The 19,929-nt window shown below is 47.0% G+C and overlaps 1 long non-coding RNA gene across 1 annotated transcript in view; it reads right to left on the reverse strand.

Moving 5' to 3' along the window:
- Nucleotides 1–1,606: 1,606 nt before the first annotated feature.
- The window catches only part of LOC144827060 (uncharacterized), a 175,565-nt gene continuing 157,242 nt past the window's right edge, over nt 1,607–19,929 (reverse strand). The window contains exon 4 of the long non-coding RNA XR_013610006.1: nt 1,607–1,718. This is a non-coding gene — a long non-coding RNA (uncharacterized LOC144827060). The remainder of the gene's footprint in view (nt 1,719–19,929) is intronic.

The following is a 19,929-nucleotide window of genomic DNA, read 5'->3' on the forward strand; positions in this document are numbered from 1 at the left end:
AATACTCTCCTCATGTAACCCGATTCATTATAATCTAAAGAATATATTATTAATATAAAATATATAATTACAGTATAAATACTCGAAATCAAAACAATGAATTACAGTACAAATACAGAGATGATCAATGCCCAATATAACACTGCGAAAGGATAAAATAATTACATTTGACACCTTGGTCATAAGTATATACCCCATACATTTGCTAAGCAAACTTTGCCCTGCCTACGGTTAACGGCCCAAAGGAAGTGAATAAAGTGCGAAGTGCTGAAGAATTACAAAAACCCAAACTGGGCTAAAAATGGGTGTGCTGATAGATGTTCCTAGAGAAAAAAGTAGCAAGTTATTTCATTCATAGCATTATGAATTGTTATTCAAACAGAAAACAATTTAGGTAATCATTATAATATTACTGGATTCTATGAATCCCCACCTGGAGAACCCCCCAAGCTAGTGATCCCAAAGAAACCCCACTTATAAGAAATGGAGATAGACAAACAAAGCCAAGATGTTACCCAATTTGTAATTACACAATGGTAATAGGAATCAAAAAACAGTCAAACGGGGACACTGTAAAAGTCTGTGCAAAATACGCCAATTATAATGCATAAAACCATCTACCCATAAAAAATATAAATAAATGGAAAAATGCCTAAAAATAGGTCGTACAACAGAGACTAAAACCAAGAAACATGAAAATATGCCACACTATGGGCTCATATTAAAACGAAGGAGTATAGTAAATGGAAAGGCAATACAACAAGGCTAATATGTTAAAAAGACTGGTTGTCCTTGAATGATAAATTACAGGTAGTAGTGCAAATCATTGCAAATAATGAGCCCCCTAAGACATTTGGTATCGAGCTCAATAATGTATTTTGTCCCTAACTGTCTCAAAATTCTTTCCCTCTTCCCCCCTCACTTGTTCAGTGGGACACTATCACAAAATACTGGAGCACACTAAGATTATTTTTGTGCTGCAGTTTGATGTGTCTCGCTACTTGGTAAGTCGGGTCAGAGTTGACAGTCGCTCTCAAACGTTGCAAAATATGTGCGTGAACCTGAAGTTTAGTACTCCCTACGTATCGGAGTCTGCATACACATTGAAGGACATACACTGCGTATTCAGCGCGACAAGTGAAATGCTCTGTCAGTTTGATGGGCACATCGGAAAAAGCAGTGGTGTATGAATAGGTATTAACCCCAAACTTACACGCCCGACACGCGCTGCACTTAAAAAGCATTTTTGGGGGGAAAGCCAACTGCTTTTGATGGAAAGTTCCGGACTAGTTTTTTCACTAAATCGCTGCGCATAGAGTGTCCTTTGCGGTAGGTAAAATTTGGTGTGCTGGGGAGTTTTTGCTGGAGAATCGAAATTTGCCTAGCATTGTAACGGTAAGTTTCAATTCTATTAAGGACACGGAGGCGAGGATTATGCTTTTTCCTTCTTCGCTGTTTTATTCACCACAACACACAGCAGCCAAAAAAGCAATAACAAGAGCCCAAAACCCTAAACAAAGGTAAAAGGGCTGAAATTACAACAACAAATATTTTCTCAGTAAACTACAAGTCCCATGACAGCAAGTCAGGCAATCCACAACATAGTCCTTCCTCCATCTCCATGCAGGCTAGAAAGGACGTCCTCCCTGTGTCCACTTCCTCTTTCTTCGCGCGAGTCACGCCATAGCATCACTGGCCTTGTTTCGCACCATCATTTCCTAGCAAGAAAAATACACAAAGCGTCAGCCGTGCAAGGATAAGAAACCCTATGTGCACCAGCAGGAAAAAGGAAGACTGTGAGCACAGGACAGGTCATCACCATACAGTAAAGGAAAACTGACTACTTACTGCAGAACGGGGAGAGATCTGCTTCCACCGAAGACCTGGGAGGGATAATCCTCGCCTCCGTGTCCTTAATAGAATTGAAACTTACCGTTACAATGCTAGGCAAATTTCGATTCTATGTCAGGACCGGAGGCTTCAGATTATGCTAGTTCAAAGCTTACTTACGACCAAATGTGCAATATCCACCACCGGTTTAAACTAGAACCTTTTGAAGGTGGAATCCGAGGACCAGTCCGCCGCGCGCATGAGGTCCTCCAAGCGGGCTCCCAACGAGAAAGCCTTTGAAGCCATGTCCCCTCTGGCCGAATGAGCACCAAACTGCTTCGTGTCAATACCTGCTTCTTGCATGACCCACCGTACCCATCTGGCAATGGTGGGAGACGAGACAGCCTTGTGCGGTTTTCGCAACGCAATCAGGAGCTGTCGTTCGCCCGCAGGGCGAAGTTCTAGGGTCGCTTCCTCGTACGCCTTCATGCATTGCACCACACAGAGTTTGGGGACGTCGACGAAAGATGGGTAGGAAATCGTCCTTGACCCACATTTCGTACGGCGCCCCAAAGTGAAGACAACCCCATCCGGGGAAAAAACCCTCGCTGAAACGTCCAGAGCTCGCACATCCGAAACTCGCCTGCAGGAGACCAGGCACAAAAGCATCGCTAACTTAGCGGAGAGCTCCTTCAAGGACAAATACCTATTCTGCTGCCAAGACAAAAAAAGGTTCAACACCAGGTTAACGTCCCAAAGGACCGAATATCGCGGTTCCGGGGGTAAGGAAAGGCGGATGCCCCTCAACAGTCTACAGACAAAGGGATGCGCCCCAATCGGTGCGCCGTCCACCGGATTATGGCCCGCTGAAATCGCTGAGCGCATTGCATTGACAGTGCGATATGCCTTGCCGGCCGAAGCCGAATCTGCCAGGAAATTCAGAACTGGCACGACTCCAGCGACCACGGGATCCACACCCCGTCGAATACACCAACGAGACCACTTATTCCAGGCCGAGCGGTAGCGTTTCGCTGTGCTGCCGGCCCAAGCCTTGGAGAGGAAAGCCTCAGCTGGCCCCGAAAGGCCTGGGAGCGACCAGCGTCGCCCGAAAGCCTCCACGCCATGAGGCGGAGAGAGCTCTGCATCACCAGAGGATGGGGATCTCCGTCCGCGTTGAGAAGAAGCCGCGGAAATCGGGGCAGTAGGATTGGAGAATCCCAAGAAAGTTCCAGAAGAACTGGAAACCACACTTGAGACCTCCACCAAGGGGTCACCACCTCCGCTCGCTGGCGGCGCATCTGGGCCGCCGCCCTCAGTATCATTGAAAATGGAGGGAAAGCGTACGACCTCTCCGGACCCCAGTCCTGGAGGAAAGCGCCCGTGGCTTCTGCGAGAGGGTCCGTCCTCCAGCTGAAAAACCGCGGCAGCTGACGGTCCAGGCGGGATGCAAAGAGATCCACCGAAAACTGGCCCCAAACACTGTCCAGCCACCTGAAGACCCGCGGGTCTAGCTTCCACTGACTGGAGTCCCGCAAGTGGCGGGAGTGCCAATCCGCTACCTGATTGGCCCGGCCCGGCAAGTATTCCGCCGTCACCGAGACGTGGTGTGCCAGGCAATAATCCCAGAAATCCTTCGCGAGATCCGCGAGGGCCTTGGAGCGAGGTCCACCCAAATGGTTGACGTAGCGGACAGCTGAAATGTTGTCCATCCGAAGCAGGACGCAGGAACGCACTGACTCTTTGGTCCAACAGCGCACCGCGAAGGACCCCGCCAACAGCTCCAAGCAGTTGATATGCAGCTCCTGCTCCTCGGACGACCAGGCGCCGCCTGTAGAGAATTCTCCGCAACGGGCGCCCCAACCAGCCCTGCTGGCATCGGATTCTATCACCAGGTCCGGAACTGGTCCGAAAATCGCCCGACCGTTCCAGGCCTCCATATGAGCGAGCCACCACGCCATTTCCTCCTTCACTTCGGCGGAGAGAGGGACCACCTGATCGTAGGACAATCCCCGACGTAGGTGGTGCGCCTTGAGGCGCTGAAGCGCTCGATAGTGGAGAGGACCCGGGAAGATTGCCTGGATGGACGAAGAAAGCAGCCCCACCACCCGGGCAATCTGGCGGAGGGAAGTGTGCGACCTCGAGATCGTCTGGCGCAAAATGTGACAGACCTTCCCCACCTTCCTGGGAGGCAAACTCAGGGTGCACTGCACCGAGTCCACCGTAAACCCCAGAAACACCACCGACTGGGAAGGAGAGAGAACCGACTTTTCCTCGTTCACGACAAACCCCAGACCCTGAAGCAGGGACACCGTTTGTTGAAGTTGAAGCGAGAGCTTTCGGGGGCACTGCGCCATTACCAGGATGTCGTCCAAATAGACAATCATCCGCACCCCCTGGCTCCGCAAATGCTCCACCACAGGGTGGAGAAGCTTGGTGAAACACCAAGGCGCCGAGGAAAGTCCGAACGGAAGGGCGGTAAATTCGAACACTCGACCTCCCCACCGAAATTGAAGAAAACGACGGTGCGGGGGATGGATGGGCACCACGAGGTACGCATCCTTGAGGTCCAGCCGGACCATCCAATCGCCGGGAAGTAACACGTCCCGCAACAGATGGATACCTTCCATCTTGAAATGCCGGTAAACCAACCATCCATTGAACTCCTTGAGGTTGATCACCGGTCGCTTGCCCCCATCCGCCTTCTCCACCAGGAAAAGATTGCTCAAAAACCCGGCAGGGTGTTGCGTCGAAAGACAAACGGCTCCCTTGGAAAGCAAGTCTGAGACCTCTTTGTCGACCAACTGCGCATCCGCGTGGGAAAAAACGATAGGATGTGGAGGCCTTCGCTGAAAGGGCCGATCGTAAAAGTCTAAGCGAAAACCTCGGACGGTCTGCAAGACCCAAGAGTCCGATGTGATCGCGGCCCAGGCCTCCGGGAACAAAGCCAACCTCCCCCCAATGCGGACCCGATCCGCCGGGATGACACTCACCGTTTGAACTGTTTCCCGCGGAGTTCTTGAAACCGCCTCTGCCTCCGAAGCGCTGGCCCCTGGTGGGGTAGAAGGAGTTGTAGTTGGAGGAGGCGTTAAATTGACCTCTGCCGGAGCCTTGATTCCTGTTGCCAGCTTGCTGCTGGCCGCCACGGCCGGTCGCGCGGCCCCCACCGCGACCAGCCCCCCGGGAGAAACGCTGCTGGAACACTTTTTTAATGCTAGACTGGGCCCTGTCCAGAGACGTAAAGGTGGAAACAAATTTCCCCAACTCTTTGATGAAAGGGTCCCCAAAGAGTCCCCCTTGGGCCACCGCCCCCGCCTCAGAAGAGGCCAAGTCGCCTAGCTTCGGGTCCAATTTAATTAAGAGGGACCTACGACGCTCGGTCGAGAGGGCACAATTAGCATTTCCCAGGAACACCACCACTCTCTGAGCCCAATTAGATAGTACGTCTGGAGAAATGGGAGTCCCTGATACCTTAGCCTCTTCAGCCATGTCAAGTATCTTTGTGATCGGGCCAATGGCATCCAAAAGCTTATCCTGGCAGGAACGCCAGGATCTATCAATCCCCTTGCGAGGGTCTTTAACGAATTTCGCAAGGAAAGTGGCCATCTTTGGATCTAATTCGGGGGTAAGGGCCACCTTGCCCTCCAACGTAGGCCTAGGGCACTCACCCCGCAGACAACTCCTCGCCTCATTCGCTAGGGGCTTGCGGAGGCGTCCCGCGACGAACTTCACCACCTTTTCCCCCGGAGCCCAGGCAGCCGACCGCGGATGCATTATCTCATCCGGGTCTAGCATACCCGAGCTATCCTGGGGCAAGTCGGCAGCGGAGCCCGAAGGGCGCCAAGAACGCACAGACCCATCCTCGTCGTCCGTGTCTGCCGGTGACATACCCCCCGGAGAGGAAGGGGCCGTGGCTATGGACCCCGAAGGATCCAGGGTAGACGGAGGCGCAGGGGTGGACGCGGTTGCCTTAGCCAAAAAAGCGTCACGCAGGCGCTCAAAGGCGTCCCTGTCCACACCCTGCGTCGCCCCGGGAGCACCCTCCTTACACACCTTCTTAGGGGCAGGCGGAGAACAGCCCTCAGGGGCTGCCGCCGAGCCTGCCATCCCTGAATGGGCCTGGGAGAGTCTCTCACACTCCTGCGTGATGCGAGCAGAGAGGCGGTCCTCCATAGGGCCCACTATCTCCTGCACGCACCTGTAAATAGAGCTGTCTACAGCGTTATAAAACTCCTCATCGTTTAAATACTGATGGGATTCCTCCTCAGTGTAGTAAGTTTCCTCCTGATCCATGCCTAGCACCTTAGGCCCAAAGGGAAGGAGAAGTATCAGGCACAAATCAGGGCAGCAGGCAGTGGCCGTGCAAACTGTGGCGCAGATGGAATCTGCCAAATGAGGCCCCGGTGGAACCGGAGGGGGGGGGGGGGACAGACCCCAAGCGCGCTGACCCTTGCAGGAACCGGGCCTACACCACCTCCCTGCGCGCTTACAGTAAGGGAAGCAGGCTTTCAAGCGTCCCCACAGAAAAACGCCCGCAGGCGGCAACGCGGTAAACACCGCAGTACAGACCCCGTCGGGGCGTCAGAGCAGAGCACGGGCCAAGTACAGACCCAGGAAAGGCACCGGGCGTCACGGTGAGGTGGCAGGAGGCTCCGGCGGCTCGCGTCTTCCAGCGCGTCTCTCCTGAGGAGAAACCCGCGCTGGGACCAGCGAGACGCTCCGGCGCCCCCTAGCGGCTGGAGGAGGCCGCAAACCTATGGAAATACCGCGGAAGGGACCGCGAACGTCCCCGCGGTTAAGAAGGGGCTCTGAAAAGGAAAACAGAGCCACAATACAAGAACCAGTCGCAACAGCGACCCAGCATACAAAGCACAACAAATTACCACTCCAAAACAACCACATTAAGGGAAGACAAGGAGAAGCACTTAACTGGCTGCGAAGCAGCGAAGAAAGAGGAAGTGGACACAGGGAGGACGTCCTTTCTAGCCTGCATGGAGATGGAGGAAGGACTATGTTGTGGACTGCCTGACTTGCTGTCATGGGACTTGTAGTTTACTGAGAAAATTTTTGTTGTTGTAATTTCAGCCCTTTTACCTTTGTTTAGGGTTTTGGGCTCTTGTTATTGCTTTTTTGGCTGCTGTGTGTTGTGGTGAATAAAACAGCGAAGAAGGAAAAAGCATAATCTGAAGCCTCCGGTCCTGACATAGAATCAAGTCAGTAAGGACTATGGCCCATTGTGTGTTAATAATTTTCTTGATGGTGCTAGATTGTCTACTATATGTAGAAATAAATCTGCACACTTCGGTCCCTGATCTATTCTCAGCCACTGCATCGGCAGCATGGACCAGTGTAGAAGGTCCCTCAGTAATGGGCCGTGATGCAGGTTTCAACAGTTCCAGTATGTCCCTATGGTTGGCTTTCTTCAGGTCAACCTCTAACTTAATAGGATCATACCCTCGCTCAATGAGTCTTACTTTGGCCGCCTGTTGTGCTGCATCCATGGTTGAACTGGAACTACATGATCTGCGAATTCTCAAAAATTCGCCATATGGCAAGCTGCCAATAGTATGGCGAGGATGAAAACTAGAGGCATTTAATATCGTGTTGCCCGCCGTAGGTTTTCTAAACAGGCCAGTTTCCACATTACTTTTGTCTATAAAAACTGAGATGTCTAAAAAGTGGGTGCTAATCGGGTCAATGTGTGCAGTAAAATTGAGGTCAAAATCGTTTCTATTGATAAGATCAACAAAACTGTTAGCTTCCTCCTGAGTCCCTTTCCACACAATAAAAACATCATCGATATAACGCCACATTTCCACTACATGTTTGTCATATATTGCCTTGTGGTCCACCTTGAGGACATGCTCCTCCCACCAGCCTACATGTAAACATGCATAGCTGAGGGAGAAGCATGCCCCCATCGCCACACCTTGTTTCTGTCTGTAATATTTGCCATCAAACATAAAAACATTATTGTGGAGGCACCAATGAATCATCTTTTTAAGCATTTGGTTATGTCTATACATAGAGATACTTCTGCGCTTTAAATAAAAATCCACAGCATTCAATCCATCAGAATGTTTGATGCTAGTGTACAGAGCAGCGATAACAAGTGTTAAAAACAGATACTCCTTTGTCCATTTCAATGTGTTCAGTTTCGATAAAAAGTCACTTGAGTCCCGTAAAAAGGACGGCAGAGTCATAACATGTTCTTGAAGATAAAAGTCAACGTATTCAGAGGTGCACTCAAATGTACTGTTAATTGCCGAGATAATTGGCCTTCCCGGCATACCTTTGTGCACCATAGGGGTGAGATAAAATCTGGGCAAAGTTGAATACTCTCTGAATAGATATTTGTACTCATCTTTGGAGATGAGACCTTCTCTTTGCCAAAGCAGGTCATTTTTATACTGTCTGCTCATTTTTCTGACATACGCTGCGTCTCACATTTCATAGCACTGTTGGTTGTTAAGATGGTGAAATGCTTCTGTCCTATACATTTGTTTATCCCATAGTACAATGTTCCCCCCCTTTGTCTGAGTTGTTAATAACCACAGTATTGTTGTTTTTAAGTTTTGTCATGAGTTGGAAATAATCCTTATTCTTAGCATGCGACTTTGAGTTAGATTTGCATGTATTCTTATGCAAAGTTTTTAATTAATCTGTTAGCAGATCATGGAATATGTCCAACGCAGCGCGTGGCATAAGGAAAACAAATGTAGAGGGTGCTTTAAATGTACCGCAGCCTGGAGACGAGATATTGATGTTTTCTTCTAGTGCGACCTCCTGTGTATTCATCTCATTATTTTTTAAATCAATATTATCTCCTCTCAAAGCATGTAAAGTTGTTAGTAAAGGGGTTTCCCCTGCCGTGAGGCCTTCGCTCGATGTTTGTGTCGACGGCATTGATTTCAATTTGCCCTGGTTTTTTATAGTGAAATACTTTTTGAGTTTTAGCTTGCGAATAAACTTATACACATCAACTCTGGTCTGTACATAGTTGAAATTGCTTTCAGGACAGTAACTTAACCCCAACGCCAAAAGCTGTTTCTCTGCGTCATTAAGTTGGATGGTGGTTAAGTTTACTATGGTGTGGTTTACTGTCGGTGTTGGGCAGACCAATTCTTCTTTTTCTGTTGCCCTTTGTTAGTTGCGTTTGGTGCATTTACGCCCCTCCCGCCTTCTATGGTTCTTTAGGTCTCGCCTGTCGATGTGCATGCGCATCGAGCTTGCGAGACTATTGGGGCTTAACCACTCTTTAACTAACTTGCAAGGAATCGTGGCGATTCCTTGCAGTGCCCGTGACTTTTAAGCTCAATGCGCATGCTCATTGAGCTTAAAAGCGCGTGCATATCAGTTCCCTCAGCCGCACTCCAGTCCCCTGCTGCTTTCACACCCTCTCCCCGCTCCGCCCCCTCCCCTGCCCGCCGTGTCGCATTTCTCCTCCCCCCTCCCCTTATCTGCCTTTCCCTCCGTCTTGTTTTTTTTTTTTACCCGCTCCGCCCCCTCCCCTGCCCGCCGTGTCGCATTTCTTTTCTCCTCTTTGCTCCTCCAGCAGTTCTCTGTCACCTTTCCTTCTCTCCTCCCTTGTCCACCTTTTCATTGTTTTTGCCCACCTCTCCTCCAGTTGAACTCTGTCACTAGCTCCTTTCAGCCCCTTCTCATTCCAGTGTTTTCGGGTCCCATCTCATGCTTGTTATAAAGGGGCTGCCAAAATGCGGACACTCCTCAACCCTCTGCTTCACATGAGACTCTGCGGCTCTCCTGGGACAATAAACCACTCCAGAACAAACATGGAGTTGTCATACGCGGCCATCTATCTCAATTAAAGGCCACATAGCTTCTCTAACCTCTAGGAAAATCTAGCCCTGCTATTTAATTTTGGTGCGGGATTACTGTGTAATGAAGGTTTGCATAACGTCTCATCTGACTAACTAGTGCTTTAGTTTAGCATTGTATGTGTTTTCATAGGCTTGTGTGTATGTCCTTTAATGCATGTGCATGCTTGTCTTTTTCTGTTCAGTTCCCGTGTCAGTGTGTGCTTACCTGGATTTCCGTTTGTCTAATTTATGTGGCCTTTGTCAACGAGGCAATCCGCTACTCTGTCCAACGTTTATGAAGACGAGACACTCAACCACGCAATGCCACTCACACACACAACGCCACTCACACACACAACGCCACTCACACACGCAACGCCACTCACCCACGCAACGCCACTCACCCACGCAACGCCACTCACCCACGCAACGCCACTCACCCACGCAACGCCACTCAGCCATGCAACGCCACTCAGCCACGCAATGCCACTCACACACGCAACGCCACTCACACACGCAACGCCACTCACACACGCAACGCCACTCAACAACGCAACGCCACTCAACCACGCAACGCCACTCAGCCACGCAACGCCACTCACACACGCAACGCCACTCACACACGCAACGCCACTCACACAGGCAACGCCACTCATCCACGCAACACCACTCACACATGCAACGCCACTCAACAACGCAACGCCACTCAACCACGCAACGCCACTCACACATGCAACGCCACTCACACACGCAACGCCACTGAAACAACAGCGCCACTCAAACAACAGCGCCACTCACACACGCAACGCCACTCACACACGCAACGCCACTCACACACGCAACGCCACTCACACACGCAACGCCACTCACACAAACAACACCACTCACACAAACAACGCCACTCATCCACGCAACGCCACTCATCCACGCAACGCCACTCATCCACGCAACGCCACTCATCCATTTGCAAAACGAAAAATGTTAAACTCTTCTATTGCGAGACCTATTGCATTTTCAATGCTTGTTTATTGATTGCTGCCCCTGTGTGTTCCGCGGTCGTAATGATTGCTTCCTCTGTTCGCAGATAAAATCCATTTCCTCTGCATGAGATAGGCGCCCCAATGCTGGCCCATATGTACTGTCTGCATTGCTGCTGAGGTCGGATTCTGTGTCGCTGGGGAGCGTGCTTACATCAGAGGCAGAAGCCATCGCTTGATCGCAACTATTGATGCCAGTTGGATTTGGTTATCACTCTGTTTCTTGACAAAATCATATTTTTGAGCGAAAGTGAAAACCTGCCCCTGCTCGTAACCGTTTTTATCTCTGGCAAATTTCCACACGTTCCTAGCTTTAATTGTCTCCTCTTGCTTCTTAAGTCCGTCTTGCATATCTTTTGTGTATTTATCCACAAATTCTTTGTTGTTTGGTGTAATAAGCAAATGAATTTCACCCTATATTCGTGCTATTTCCTTGATGTTGAATTCTCTATCAATCCTGGCATATTTGATTAATGGACACACGAGACGCAGGCTTCTGACATCTGTATTTGGTTCTTTTTGACTGGGTGTCTTTTTTTTGCTTTCTGAAACCACAGGCAAGTTCAGAAATAACTCGTCAGCTGCCTTCTCTCTCTCCCTTAGCGTTTTCATCCGACGTTGCACTGATGTTAATTTGAATTTAAATGTCACTTATTCCACAGTATTCGTACTGTCACAAATGCACACCACGCAACCTGTAGCACCTCCCTACCTGCTTTAAAGTTCCGAGTAGGTTCCTGACTTACTGCAAGAGTAACTGACTTCCCTCCGAATCGTCCGACCCAACGAGGTCACGCAGAAAACTGCAAGCGGGTTCAGCCGAAATTACGAACTTGCAGGGGGCTTGACCATGAAAAAGCTCCAACTGAGCTACCAATCTGCACCAGCCTGGAAAGATGATCAGCCTCTACAGAGGGAGGGGTCCGTTCAAGAAAAACCAAGCCGTTTCTTCTGAGAACATTAGGTATATAAAAAAAAAAAAGAAAAAATACCTTTATTTGAAGTAAATAATTTAAATATAAAAAATACAAAAAACGCATTTACAAAAAATACTATACAAATTAAAATACACTTATAAAAAATTTAAAATATAAAACAATTATTACTATTCACTCAATTTAATCAACATTATGGAAACTATTAGGGCCTAAGACTATCAAATATACTATTTCCACACTAGTTTATGTAATGGCAGGGAAAGTGTTGGACTTGGGTAATCTTAACTATTCCCATTCCAAACAGCACATCAATAGGGATAGTGTTAGACTTTGGAGGAGTAAATATTTACTATTCCCACTCAATTCTGTTCAGCAGTAGGCAAACTATTTGATATCGGAGAGGTGACATTCCGACTCTGAACTGCACAACAGTAGGAAAAAGTGTTGAATTGCAAAGAGGTTAGTTTTACTATTTCTACTGTAGTCTAAACAAGGGTAGGGAAAGTACTTCCCTTTAAACATATGTAAGTAACACCATGAATATAGAAAAAATATAAAAATCATTAATTAACACAAATATATATATATATATTTCGGTGTGTGTGTATATTTAATAAAAATAAAAAATACATTCATAATTAATATTCAATAATATTATCAACTAATAATAATTACTCAATTATTGATAAAGAACTTCCCACCCCTACAAACCTAACAATTAAGAATCATTTAAGAAACGTCCCAGCCTACAACCCTACATATGTAACAGCCAACTAAAATATAAATAAAATAAATTAGTATCCCATATTTAAAATTTTCACAATTAAATAAAAAAACGAATTTACAAATACTACATAATAATTAGTTATATATTAACTTATTACCTTTTCACCCTAGACACCTACAATCTTAGCAGTTCACAACTAAAATATAAGTGAAATAAATATTACATAAATTACATAATTAAAATTGATTAATATATTTAACTAAAAAAAATTAAATGTTAGTTCATTATTACATAATTAACTTCCCACCCTACACCCATACAAACATAACAGTCCACAAATATCATATAATGAAAATATATCAATATTACATAATTTACATAACAAATATCAATCATCTAATTAAATAATATTTATGCTTCTTAAAAACTATCCCTTGTGTATAATGTTCATTTTGTGGTTCTGAAAATCTGGACCCTGTCGTCATCCCGATAACGAGGTCCAATACCCGTGTCAAAAAATATCAACGTACCATGACGAATTTGGTGTCAGCGAACCGATAATGATTAGGGCATCATTCCCATGCATTTGCGTCATAATCGAGGGTCGCTAACACCCCCAAATCGTAGTTTCCGTCCCGACCCCTTAGACTCCATTTTGTGAACGGCATCCATCGTACGTCTTGCATTCATGATAAGTCAATTAAAGGTCGAGCTTGATCTAAAAGGACACGTCCTCCTTCCCTGACTTCCCCCTGACCTATCCCAACCGACTCCATTGCCTTTAGCCAAACCTGTCTGGGCAGCCCCTCGCCCAGTGGCCAAATGCGATAGCATCGATACATAACATTCCTCAAACCATTCACTACATACAAACCATGCTTTCTACAAACACACACCTGTCCTGTTCCCTGTTTATGGCCAGTTTTATGACTAGGAGGTGCCTTCCTTTATTGGGGTTTCATCGATATCTGTTGGGAGTTCCGGGCTTGACAGAGTAATCTATCACACATTGGACATCTAAAATACGGGCTTGCCTACATGACTTCGCTCTTTTGTATTATTGTAGAAATATGTGTATAGCCATATCATAAACTCAAGAATTCTCGCTCGCAGCTATTATTTCTGTATATAAGGAGAAGGCTGTTTCTGTAAAAACGAACAGTCTCCTGAGAACACATGACCCGTGTTTGTCGTGCTTCTAGGACACCTGTTACTTGGTAGCTATCAATAAAACTCGATCTCTGACTCGACTAGAAGACTCCGTGTTTCTGTGGTCCGGAACAGGGAGAACTCAGAGGTCTTCGGGTGTTATCCCCTGGCACCAAACGGGTTCCTAAAAACCCGTTACCTCAGTTGGCGCCCAACTCGGGGCGGTATCAAGCGGCGACGGTCCAAGCCAGATGTTCGTGAGGAGCTTCGTGTGAAAATTCCAGAGGACGGCCAGCCACTTCAGCGACCCCTGTATGTCGACGTGGTTCCGAAGGTCTTTGCTGCGAGGTTCCCCGCGTCCCGACGGCTACGAAGGACTGCTGCCCTGACTATCGCCTTGTTTTGGACCCAGTGATCCTTGGTAGAGCGAAACGATAGACTAGTCTTCTAGCGACGTCACCGATCTTCAAATACTTCAGTTAAGTATAAGTGGAGCGTCTCCCAGTCCTTAGTTTGTCCTTAGTTTTTGGTATCCTTGAGATACGCCTTGATTTGGTACTTGCAAGCCCCAAAGCCGAAGGACTTGTGTTTTCACGAGAAATATCGTAATTGATAATCCTTTGAAGTTTGAAGCTAGACTAGTGAGCAAAGATGCCTGGTTTTAGCAGACTTGGAAACTTGTTTTGTCTTGGTTATAGTAAGGACTCCCGATTAGAGGATTCCTGTCCGGTTCCTCCGATTGGAACTCCAACATATGAGCTCTACGTAAAGCACGGCGTAGGCCCTATCACATATAATGAAGTGTGGATAAAATACACCCGCAAGGATGGTGTTTTAAAATGGCCCCAATATGGTAGTTTCGACTCAGAAATATTAGATAACCTAGAGGTCAGATTATTTAAGAGAAAAGCCCGGCCGGCGATGTTTGACTCTTTTCGCTTATGGCGCAAAGAAGCCAAACAGAAAGAAATAAAGTTAGCGAAAAAGAATAAAAGAGGTATGTCGATGGTGCAAGCTGCCGTTGCATACAGGGATAACGAGGAAGAGCAAGAAAGCGAACAAATACTTAGGAGCAAGAAACTAGCAGTAGATAAATCCTACCCGATGTTACCAAATAAGGGACAAGGTCAAGAGGAAAGATCCGAGAAAGATCCATTAATGTCCCACTTATTAAGCTCACCTCCACCTTATGCGTTAGACGCTACTACAACGCCAAAGCGTTTTTCTATACCACGCCCCGGCGCACGAAACACAGCTTTTGCACACACGCCAGCTACTGTTCAGCTGGTTCCTACTTCTCCGGCGCAGCCTTCTCAAGGGCCGCCATCTATGCTACCTACTCCATCTACTTCTACGACTTTGCCTACAGCTCCAGCTATTGTCTATGATACCGCGTCTGCTACTACTTCAATCTCCTCTACTATTGCCCCTACTTCTTCTTTGCCTCAGCCTATTTTTTCCAATGCACTTGCTCCTCCGCAAGCTTTCCTTCTATTAGACAAAGAGTGACAGGTACCGTCACTGGTCTGCTTTCACCTTTCTTCGGGTCGCCTAAGACGACCCCTAAAACAGAAGATAGACAGTTACGTAGTCAACTGCCTGATTACGAGGAAAGAAAAGTGCTAAATGAACTAGCCCGTAAATGGATTACGGATACTGTTAGATATGATGTTCAGTCTGTTATGGAAGTTTTCCGTCAATGGAATGCACCCACTCAGAGATACGTATTCGAAGAAATGTGTGTATATCTGGGCGAAGATTTGGAGACAAATGATCCCACATACACAATGAACAAACTATGGCGTACACGCTTTAAGTTCCACGAAGGCATGATTACAGGCAGAGATGTTGAGAAAGCGATAGAGTTATTACTCTCTTATAGGAGTAAAGGAAACGTCTCTAGATCATTGTACGAAGACGACGTATCAGATAGGAAAAGAGCGAGACAGTACCCCATGAGAGAGGTTCCTCCGGTTTGGAGGGAAGGCGATGCAAATGTAGTACCGCAAATTCTGCCTCATTTCCAGCGTGTATGGGTACATGTCCCCTGGAAAAGATCCGAAGTCTTGGCGCTCAAGCAGACATTGCCTGATCCTCGTAAAAACCCGACTCGGTATTATAAGGAACTATCGCAAACTGCAAGCTCATGTATAATTAATTTAGCGGACATAGACATGCTGTTTGGGAACGTTGTCTCACATCCTCTATGGAGCAAAATACGCCATACGAACCATGCCCAAGAACTAGGTGACTCATGGGCGAACATTGCCGCTATAGATGCTAGACAAATTGGTGGTTCTAAACCTGAGCCGTTAATAGCTGAACTTCCCGGTAGAATTATTGCATACATGAAAACAATAATGCCTGAAGTACGCGTGAACTGGGACAAGCTATCTGCATGCAAGCAGAAGAAAGATGAGAATGTGTCTGACTTTTTCACAAGATTCGAGGAGACTTTCACCGATCATAGTGGTCAGGATATGGCTACCGAGGGTGGCCAAAGATTGTTTGTAGACAAGTTCGTACATAATTTAATCCCTGAACTATGTAATAAATTGAAAGACTCAGAGAGTGCTTGGGCTGTCTCTACGTCAGCTCAAATTTTAGCTACGGCCCAGTACTATGAAAATAGGCGCAAAGACGAGCTAGATAAAGTAGACAGAAAGACAAAAGATTTAAAAACTAAAGTTCTTCTCCAGCAAGCCTATCCGCCTCGCACGGCTAGTCAGCCCAGTTATCAACCGCAACATCAGTATTCGAGAAACGCGCAAGGAAACGAGTTTTCCCACCAGTGTATTGCTTATGGCCCGAATCAATGTGCATATTGCAAGGAAGAGGGTCACTTTAAAAGTAATTGTCCGGCTCTTGCGCGATGTTTGAGCGGTGCTTCGGGTGTAAGGGGAAGAGGTGTTCAACATGCCCCTAGAGGTAGGGGCCGTGGAAATTCCACGCAGAATACAACTTCTTTTACGCCTCAGAATTCAATGAACAGCTTCGACCAACAAAATAATGCGTCGACCAGGTCAGCTCAGTACTATGCTGACGACTATTACACCGAACATGAATACGAGGGTAACGATTGCTAGGACAGCCATGGACAAAGAGAGGGAGTTGTTTCAGTTCCAGTAGATCAGAATGGACCTTATGTCGAGGTAATAGCCTCAGGAGTGTCAGAGCCATTTCTGCTGGATACTGGTGCTACAAAAAGTTCTATCATGCACTCAAAACTTCCTGGCGCACCTTTGTCTGGCAAAATGAATGTCTCAGTAGGTTTCTCTGGCGCCCCTGTTAGAAACCCGATCTCCAGTCCTGTATCTCTTTCTATTGGCCCATGCGAATTAGAGGCACCCCTCATTCTTACAACAGGTTGTGGTGAAAATTTGTTAGGATTGGATTTGCTAAAAAGGTTATATGCGACTTTGTACTGTTCACCATTAGGAGTACAACTTACTTTCGATAAGAAAGTCATTTCTCCAATGTATGTGACGAAAGAAAATATTGCAACTGAATTGTCGTGTCTTCCTGATGCACTCTGGGCAAACGGTTCTAATGATGTAGGTCGTTTGGAGATAGCACCGTATGTCATACCGTTGAAAGCCAACATTAGGTTGCCACGTATTCCCCAATACAAAATATCTAGCGAATGTGAAAAGGCGTTATTGACGATTGTTTATGACCTGATTGATAAAGACGTCATCGAAGAAACAACAGGAAATGTTTGTAACAGTCCAGTTTTGCCCGTCTTAAAACGTACTGATCCTTCACAACCCCCTGTGTATAGGTTCGTGATCGACCTCAGAGAAGTGAACAAGATAGTTATCCCGCAGTTTCCAGTTGTCCCCGACATTACTGCTTTATTGACGATGGTTCCAGCTTCAGCAAATTGGTTCTCGGTGATTGACCTGAAGAACGCTTTCTTCAGTATCCCGATTGCTGAGGAGAGTAGAGATATTTTCGGATTTAATTTAGGAGGACGAAGCTTCCGCTTCAAGTGCGCTCCTCAAGGCTACTGCGAAAGCCCTTCAATATTCAGTCAGGCCCTGAAAACACAACTAGACACGATTGTTCTACCGAATGGCTCAACTCTGATTCAGTATGTAGACGATCTACTGATCGCTGCAGACACTGAAGAGATTTGCAAGAAAGCTATGTTATGATTATTGCATCACTTATGTGACATGAAGCACAAAGTCTCTCTTTCCAAACTACAATTTTGCCGACAAGAAGTAACCTACTTAGGTCACATCTTGTCGAAGGAGGGAAGGAGACTGACACCAGAAAGAATACAGGCAATCGCAGAACTAAGTGCCCCAAGGACACAGAGAGAGGTTCGAGCCTTCTTGGGCATTACATCGTACTGTAGACAATGGATACCGAATTTCTCACTACTAGCTAAACCCTTGCTGGCACTACTCTGTAAAGACACGCCAAATCATATGCCTTGGTCTGAAGATTGCCGGACGAGTTTTCACAAGTTGCGTGATGCATTATGTTCGGCTCCTGTGTTGGGAAACCCCAACTACAGTAAGCCTTTTACATTATATGTCCACGAGAAGGAAGGTTGTGCATTATCAGTTTTAACACAACATTTTGGGGACAGACAGCGCCCATGCGCGTATTTTTCGGCAACTCTAGACCCTGTGGCTAAAGCCCTACCAAGTTGTCTGAGGGCTACCGCCGCAGCAGCTGTCTGCATCCGACAGTCCGCTGGATTAGTCATGAATAATACTCTGATTGTTATGGTTCCGCATGCAGTAGACATTTTACTAAACAGGACGAAGACACAACACCTTACTAGCGCTCGACTATCCAGTTACGAACTTACGTTGCTAGCAAGTCACATCCACATAAAGAGGTGCGATACACTGAATCCCGCAACGTTATTACCCATTCCGACAGGAACAGACGAGATTGATAAACATGACTGCTGCTTTAGGACAGAAGAAGAGACAAAAGGGAGAGTAGACTTACAGGACACTCCCCTTCCTGAATGCAATGATACTTTATGGGTTGATGGTTCATGTTTCAAGCTGCCGAATGGTGATACGACTGCAGCATATGCCGTAACGACATTACACACCATTATAGAGACTGCGCGCATTTCCCATAATTCTGCACAAGCTGCAGAGCTAATTGCGCTTACCAGAGCATGTGTGTTAGCAAAAGGAAAGCGAGTGAATGTGTACACTGACAGCCAATACGCCTTTGGTGTGGCTCACAGTTTTGGGAGATTGTGGCGTGAACGTGGGTTTCTTACGTCACATGGTGCAAAGATACAACATGGTCAGCTAGTTAATGAGCTCCTCCAGTCACTGACCTTGCCACTACAAGTCGCCATTATAAAATGTAGTGCACACAAAAAGATTCAGGATGATGTTGGCCGCGGGAATGCATTTGCAGACGAGGTTGCGAAAGAGACTGCAAGGAACACAATGAGTCGGATGTATGTTGTAGGTCCCGCTAGATGGATTACTGATGTAGGAATGTGTGAGGACACCATTGAAAGCGTGAAATCTATACAAGCCGAGGCAACTGAGAAAGAAGTGAATGAATGGAGAGAAAGTAAGGGTAGATTAGATACGAATGGTTGTTGGGTCGAATTGTCAGAACACCAGCGATGGTTATTGCCTAACGCCTATGTACTTGCAGTAGTAACAATGGCTCACGGATTTGCACACATCAGTTCGAGAGGAATCTGTAAAGTATTGGCCCCAGTATGGCAAAATAGCAACATCCCGAAATATGCAGAGAATGTGGTCAGAAACTGTGTGCGAATTGACAACTAAATTGCGTGTTTTACACCAACAGGTTCACAGTTCCTCTCCACCAGCCTCTGACGATCCAGGTCACTCCATCACACCCGGCACGTGGGTCTTGGTGCGGAACTTCCAGCGCACCAACAACGGACAGCCGAGGTGGACCGGACCTTACCTGGTACTTCTTTCCACGAGGTCAGCGGTTCGGGTGGACGGCAAAAAGAACTGGGTGCACGGGACCCATTGTAAACGGGTCCCTCTGCCCCTTCCATACGACCGGTGGGTCAACGAAGGAATTGCCGACTCCGAGACAGAATCCGTACCTCGCTTCATCCCTTTCAGCGATGCACGTTTAAAAGAAACTGGTACCGAAAAGGAGAGTGATCGTATTTTACAAGGATTTGTGCCACAGTCTATGCAGTTGGACACTACCGAACCTGAGACATTGTTTGAAGACCACACCGTACCTGGGAAAGAACAGTATAATCTAAGGTCAAGACAAAGAGACTAATAAAAAACACACAAACGAATGTGATTTTCCCTTCCCCCAAGAACTATTTTTGATTTTTCAGCTCTCTCACTCTCAGGAAACTTGCTCATCTTTGATTTTCGAACCGCCATCCGGTTCTGCTGCTAGGGTCGCGGTTGAAGTCTGGGGAGTGCAACTGGGAAGTT

The sequence above is a fragment of the Lissotriton helveticus genome, chromosome 4_1 (assembly GCF_964261635.1).
Source record: "Lissotriton helveticus chromosome 4_1, aLisHel1.1, whole genome shotgun sequence".
In the NCBI taxonomy this organism is placed as follows: domain Eukaryota; kingdom Metazoa; phylum Chordata; class Amphibia; order Caudata; family Salamandridae; genus Lissotriton; species Lissotriton helveticus.